Genomic DNA, 6,000 nt, shown 5'->3' with positions numbered 1-6,000 from the left:
CAATTGGAGCGTTAGTGACAAAGGTGAGTGTCACTAACGCTCTCGAAGGTGATAGAGACCCACGTTAAGAGCTACGTTAGCCAAGAGGCAAGCAACGTTAATGGGAAAAGTGATTCCCATTAACGTTTGCGAAAAGGGGCACAAGCCAACGTTAATGGGAAAAGTGAGTCCCATTAACGTTGGCCAAGGATTGAGTAAGAAACATTAGAAGTCACGTTAAGATGTCTAACGTTGGAATTAACGAGGGTATATAAGGGTGGAACGTTAGTGGAAAAAGTGAATGCCACTAACGTTCTCGCACTCAAAATATTACCCAACGTTAATCTCACTAAATGCCCAAGCCTAATTCATATTTCTCTGCAAGCTGGGCCCACTAAAGATGAGAATTGCTTCAACTCAAGGTCCAGAGCCCACATCCAAGACTTGAAGAACTCACTAGAAGATCATGAGTAGTAGTATAAATAGGAGTAGTTTTGAACTAGAGAGAAGCTTAGCACTTTTGGGAACTACTCTCTGCATATTTACTTTTCTGTACTTCTAGCATGGATTCTTCTTTTCTGCCATTTTTTATTCTTAGAGCTATGAACAACTAAACCCCTTTCATTGGGTTAGGGAGCTCTGTTGTAATTTGATGGATCAATTATAGTTTTCATTCTTCTTCTTCTTTCTTTTCTCTTGATCTTACTAGAAAGCTTTCGATCTTAATTCAATTGGTTAGTTGTCTTGGAAAAGAAACTCTCCATAATTGGATCTCCTTTGAACCTTGGAAAAGGGATGAGAAAATCATGCTAGAAATGCTTTCTCATGTTGGACCAAATTGGGGTTTGGATGGATATTGTGACATTTAATCCTCCCAACACTTTGATTTGGAAATACATGTGTTATAATCAGTGACCACACTTTCATCTCTTCCCATGAGCAATTAAATCAAGGAATTGGGCAATTGTTCAAGTTTAGAGAGATTGGGTTGCCAAGGAATTAGGATCCAATCACTTAAGATTGCCAAGGAGATTAATGAATGCATTGATTGAGGAAGAGATGAGAATGAACTTGATCCGGAGAATGCAACATCTCCTAAACCCAATGATCTCCCCATTTCTGATCTTACCCATTCTATTTACTTTCTACCATTTAATTTTCTGCTCATTATCCCAACTCCCCATTTAAGATTCTGCACTTTAATTTCTGTTATTTACTTTCTAGTCATTTAAATTCATGCATCTCAATCTCAATTCTATTTAGCTCAACTAGCATATTCTTCTAACTAAAGTTGCTTGATCAATCAATCTTTGTGGGATTCGACCTCACTCTATTGTGAGTTTTACTTGACGACAATTCGTTATACTTGCTGAAGGGAAATTTATTGAGAGACAAGTTTTCACGCATCAAGTATGTACTGGAGATTCCAAGTGGAGGGAGTACTCAGTTCATTTTTCCTCCGTAATCAACATCAATAGAGAGAGACGAGATTGGCATACTTGTCCCTAAATAGAACCCCCAATCATCATCAATAGATAACCAAGTACCGAGCTGGAGTGCAAGCCTAGTATCGAGTAAATCCTTAACCCATTGCCACATAAGGTAATCAAAGAATTGTTAGAAATCTCTAATACACCTCCAAATTAGCTCACTATTTATGCACAAACTAAGATGGTATGTCACATGTAACACCCTCACTATCAGAAGTCACATTTCCGGCTGCGCTACTCTGATTGCAAGAAGTATTACGACTACTTTACATACTAAATATTAAAATAGGAGTCTGTGACTCGACACTATATCGTCGATTTCTTTGAAAATTGGAAATAAATAATTTCCTAAGAAAAATACAAGCAGTCATAGATTCATATACAAAATTTTTTACATAATATCTTATAAAATAATATACATATAAAACATACAACTCCTATCCCTCTTACAAACTGGTAATAACAAAGACGAGGGAAGAAAACAATCTAATTAACATAACAGCATATAAAGCAAACGCAGTATAGTTCTCCTTAGTGCCTCTTCATCTGGTTCCTCAAAAGGTAAAGCTGTAGGGGGGTGAGAACCTAACCACACGGTCTCACCACGGAGTTTCAAAGTTGTCATAAGAAGATATTTAATAAGAAAACCGTTTTCGAGCTCAGTGATTATCATTGCCTTATAAATCTTTTAATTATTATTTTAATTTATTTTCAAATAAATATTCTAATTCAATAATTAAGGATAATTAAATTAATTTCTTTTAAAATCATAAAATAGAGTTCAAAATTTAATTATTTAAATTAAACCATTTATCTGAAATCCTCATTATTTTTCAATTACTCAACTTTTCAAATCAATAATAAGAAAATGTCCAACCTATATATAAATTTCTAAAATTAATATCATGAATAAATAAAATAGATTATAATTAATTTATTATTTAATTTCTAAAAATTTAGGTCTTACATCACATCTTTGAGTGTATTGATACACTCACTCCAAAATAGATAAAAATTATGGGTCTTAAACCTTTACCGCGGAACAAAAGCAGAAATTAAAAAATTGTCAAACATAAAATCTCTAAGGGCAATTGTATGGCCAAACCTAGTCTCCTAATATATGGTAGTAGGACGTCCGATACTAGGACGGACAAGTTCACACGATGAGACATGAGCATCTCAAGTGTCTGTAAGAATACATTTTAATAATATTTTATAAAGTATTGTTGGAATAATACACCATTCCCCCTTGAGAAAATACCTTTGACAGAGAAATAAAATAGACACAATCACAACACAAGAATTTAACGTGGAAACTCCAATTACCGGAGAAAAAACCACGGTCGTTGCCAAATGACAACCAGAGAATATCACTATGTGAAAATTGTTACAACACATAGACTTCTTTTTCTCTAACACCGGCACCCCAGTACACCCACACTCTCAAAAGCAATTATTTAACTACACCTCACAACACTCTCTAATCAAAGAGTATAGAGGAAAAGAAAAGTCAGATACAAGCTTTAAGTGTTTCTGACTGGTGCAAAAAAATATGGAGAATTTAGCCTCATATTTATAGCCTAGGCCACCCACTCCATTTGCTATCCTAAACAATGTTGGACTAATTCAACCAAATCCTAACAATCTCCACCTTGATTGAAATAGTCACACATTTTTAGCTTCCATTGTCAACACCGACAATTCTTTGCTGCCATTGTCTATACGGACAATCATAGTTCAGAGAACTATCATACTCCACCATGAAAGTATACTCACTTGGAATTAGACCACTCCAAGCATTTCGCCTTGGTACAGATCGAAACCTTGCTGAAAATTCATGGTGCAACTTGATGATTGGATTTTTTACGGTTTAGAATTTTACAAATGAATTCTCGTTGCAAGTATAGTTTCTAAACCAATCACTAATCCTTTCATACAAAAAGTTGTTTGTCACTAAAACAAACCCCTAAAATTTATAAACCGAAGTATTCAAACCTCGGGTCGTTCTCCCTAGGAATTACAATAAAGTGTTTTGTTATTGGTTATGAGTTATTTTGGGGTTTTTTGAGATTTTAGACAAGAAATAGAAATGGCAATAAACTAACAACTAACAAAGCTCTTGGCAAGATATGAGAACTAGAAGTCCTATCCTAGTTATCCTCCTCAATTGTGATGACAAATTATCCATTACTCCCACTTAGTTAACCTCTAACCATGGAGGAAAGTCAAGTGGATGAATCAATTTGATTCCTCAAGTCCTAATCAACTCCTAAAGGAAAGACTAGCCTTAGAGGCATTCAAATCAATTAGCAACTTCTAATTATCAATCAACAAAGGAATTAGATCACTCAAGAGTCACTAATTACTCTTCCAAAGCCAAGAGGAACAAAAGCTACACTAAAACCAAACCAAGCATTTCATCAAACACTTGGAAGGCACAAAAGAAAAGCATAGTAAATTGATAACAAGAATGAAATCTAACAACAACTAATTGCAAAGAATTAACAACAACAAATCAAATGAACACAATTATTATGAATTACCTCTAATTGAATTGAAAGAGAATAGAAAGAACAAAAGTAGATCTACAACAAAACATAGAAACAACATAAAGGAAATTACAACAAAAGAATAGAAGAAGAATGAATCTAACAACAAGGAATTGAAGAGTAGAAGTAGAGGAATGAATGAACGAGAGTCTAGATCTAAGAACTAACCTAATCCTAATCCTAATCCTAATTCTAGAGAGAGGTGAGAGCTTCTCTCTCTAGAAACTACTTCTAAAACTAAACTATGACTAATGGTAACTAACTTCCTCATCCCTCTTCAATTCTTGGCTTAAATAGCATCAGAAATGAGTTGAATTGGGCCCACAAGGCTTCTAAAATCGCTTGCCACGAGTTGCATTAAGTGCATCATGTGCCACCATCGGCGCGTCCGCGTATCGTGCGCGTGCGCGCCCCTATGCACGATGCAACTATGGCAAATCTTATATCATTTCGAAGCCCCTGATGCTAGCTTTCCAACCCAACTTGAACCGCGTCATTTGGACCTCTGTAGCTCAAGTTATGGTCGATTAAGTGCGAAGAGGTCGGCTTGACAGCTTTTGCGATTCCTTTATTTCTTCATGAGTTCTCCATTTCTACATGCTTTTCCTTCATTCCCTTGGTCCAATCCTTGCCTCCTAAATCTGAAATCACTTAGCAAACATATCAAGGCATCTAATGGAATCAAGGAGAATTAGATTTAGCTATTTTAAGTCCTAAAAAGCATGTTTTCACTCTTAAGCACAATTAAAGGAGAAGTTATAAAACCACGCTATTTCAATGGATAAATGTGGGTAAAAGGTCATAAAATCCCTTAAATCAAGCACAAGATAAACCCTACAAATGGGGTTTATCAACCTCCCCACACTTAAACCAAGCGTGTCCTCATGCTTAAACCAAGAATGAAGTAAAGGGTATGGCATTTATTCAATGGAACTAACTAAATGCAATCTACCTATATGCAACTATCTAAATGAATGCAATTGCTTGGTCAAAATAAATCAATCCCAAGAAGCATATATGCACAAGGGCTAAGGACTAGCAAGTCTAATCCAAAATTGAATTGAGTTATTAAATATTTTTATAAACTTGCATGAGAAGAGATGATCATAGGTGGAAACATGTAATTGAGCATTAAACCCTCACCGGATGTGTTTGCGCTCTATTCACTCAAGTGTTTAGGGTTGATTCACTCAATTCTCCCCTAATCATGCTTTCCAAGATTTGTTCTTCTTCTAACAATCAACATATATTTCATGCATGCATACATCTATCATGAGGTCTTTTCTTTAGGTTGTAATGGGGCTAGGGTCAAGGTAGGGTGCATATATGGTTAAGTGGGCTTGAAATTTGAATCTTTGATAAGCTTAAACTTCCCACCTAACCTATGACATCCTATACAATTAAGTTCTAACCTAGCTACCCATTTTTTCACTTTTTTTCACATACTCATGTATCCCTTTTCATTTCACAACACTCATGCATTGATTTTATTGAGCTACACTTGCTTTGGGGCATTTTGTCCCTTTTTTATTTCTTTTTCTTTTTTCTTTCCTTTCTATTTTTTTCTTTTGTTTTTCTCATTTTTTTTCTTTCTATATACAAGAGCATCAACGCATAAGGTCTATACATTTGATCAATACATGAGCATGTACCCAATTCCCAATATTTTCAATAAAAATACAAAACTACCCTTTTATTCACCCAATGTCCCAAGATTCCCACACTTGAATGATACTCACACACACTTGCCTAAGCTAATCAAAGATCCAAATTAAGGACATTTATTGTTTTCCGCTTTAGGCTTGTAATGTGCTAAAATTAAGAACAAGTGGGTTAATCGTAGGCTCAAATTTGGCTAACAATGGAAGATAAAAGGTAAGGCTTTTTGGGTAAGTGAGCTAAATGAAATGATGGCCTCAATCATATAAATGCATGAATACACAAAATAATGGAAATAAAGAATCAAACAAATCAAAGATTAC

The sequence above is a fragment of the Arachis hypogaea genome, chromosome 7 (genome assembly GCF_003086295.3).
Source record: "Arachis hypogaea cultivar Tifrunner chromosome 7, arahy.Tifrunner.gnm2.J5K5, whole genome shotgun sequence".
Taxonomy (NCBI): Eukaryota; Viridiplantae; Streptophyta; class Magnoliopsida; order Fabales; family Fabaceae; genus Arachis; species Arachis hypogaea.
This window is presented reverse-complemented; position numbering follows the sequence as displayed.